General features: G+C 29.6%; 1 pseudogene; it reads right to left on the bottom strand.

Annotated features, from left to right (window-relative positions):
• Nucleotides 1–315: 315 nt before the first annotated feature.
• LOC149166770 (SKP1-like protein 1A pseudogene) lies at nt 316–822 on the bottom strand (annotated as a pseudogene).
• Nucleotides 823–1,832: the final 1,010 nt, after the last annotated feature.

Raw genomic sequence — 1,832 nt, 5'->3', positions numbered from 1 at the left:
CCGAACTTTTTTTCTTGGATCGAGGATTAATTAGTTACTTTGTTCATGGAGATGAACCATGCGGTGATAGGAATAATGTTATTTTAATGTTATTTTCTTTCAATTTATGATATTAGGAAAAACTATTTCTATTGTACAATGAAAATTGGTTGTGAAGATGTCTACCAAGGAGTTTGAGGTAAATGTAATTTCCATTGTGAATTCAACACCAACGATAACATTAAAAAAAAAAAGGGTTTCACTGACAAAACAACAATGGAAGGGTTTCACTGAGTTAAGCTCTGGTGGTTCAGAAACGAATTTTGACGCGTGTTGTTAATGAAATTGATGTTCACGTATTATGGCCGCCTCCGCCTCGGGAGAAAAGTCGTTCTGAATGTTGAATTTCCGGCGAATCTCTTCAGGAGATTTGCCAGTAAAGATGTCTGCGATAGTTTGAGAGGTCAAATCGAGTAAGGTGAAGATCTCAAGGTAGTCGGAGGCCATTGTAAGCTCCAAAAGTTTGGGAACATCGTCCACAAGAGTCTTTATAAACTCCGCATCCCAACTTTTGACAGTATCTATTACTGCTGCACCCCGAGATTCATTTACCTGATGGTATTGGCAATAATGTATGACCATTTTTAAGATGTGGCTTGAAACGTTTGGCAAACGAATGGGTGTGTCAGTCTTTCCACCCTCAATCGCCATCTTGAGGACATTCGACTTCAATGCCGCAGCCTTGTCCACCTGGAACAGCAGGCCATCTGAACTCTCTAATGTAACAATGCTATCATTATACTTCTCTGATGCATTAGCCATGGCCAACATTTGTCTGTCCATATAACTATGAGGAAGAGTCAGAGGTTTGAAGCGAGAACGTCTTGTTATATGTCAACACTCTTCATTGACGTTTATATAGCCCATCCTGTGCGGGACTTGTGAAACGGCTTGGCATATAAAATTGCGACTTTTGACTAACCACACTATAGTTAACAAAATTGCATATATATATATATATATATATATATATATAGATATATATATATATAAGAGTGTCTAAATTAATTAAAAAATAATGATGTTGTAAATCTTCTCCATACATATGAAACTTTCTTAATGGTTTTAGAAATACCATAATGTCATACTTAATGGTTTTAGAAATACCATAATGTCATTATAATAGTTAATGTTTTGAATCTTAATTGTTTTGATTTTCAAGAGATTTATATCTTATACTCTAATTTAAAAGATAATTAAGATCTATTGTACTAAACTTTTTAACGAGGATAATTAATATAATCATTATTTTAATTATTTTTTAATTATGTATTGTAATGATTTTTATTAATTTATTGATAGTATATTTTAGAGATTCCTTTTTAACGAGGATAATTAATATAATCATTATTTTAATTATTTTTTAATTATGTATTGTAATGATTTTTATTAATTTATTGATAGTGTATTTTAGAGATTCCATTTGTATTGTATTGTTATTTTTATTTTATTATTGTTAGTACTTTCGAATTAATATATTGTTTGTTTAAGTATGTTTTAATGTCATTAGGATTATATGAAAATAATATTTTAAATCATAATTATAAAGTTTTTATTAATTAAAGGTTAAAAGTTGAAGTAAAATTAAAAATATAAGTAAATCAAAAGTTGATTCTAAATAATACTTCACAAATTGAAAGGATATAGTGTTCTAGCATATAATTATATATCAAGTTTTAATTATCTCGAGTTGTATATATTCTACAAAAAGACGTGGAAGCGTCATAATTTTAAGAAACATATCTATTTATTAATCTACCAATTCAATTAGTAGGGTCATCTATCATTACCTC

This window comes from Pinus tabuliformis, chromosome 5_1 (genome assembly GCF_031772625.1).
Source record: "Pinus tabuliformis cultivar Carrire ecotype Pingquan chromosome 5_1, CPIR1, whole genome shotgun sequence".
In the NCBI taxonomy this organism is placed as follows: Eukaryota; Viridiplantae; Streptophyta; class Pinopsida; order Pinales; family Pinaceae; genus Pinus; species Pinus tabuliformis.
Note: the sequence above shows the minus strand (reverse complement) of the source record. Positions and strands in the feature narration are given on the sequence as shown.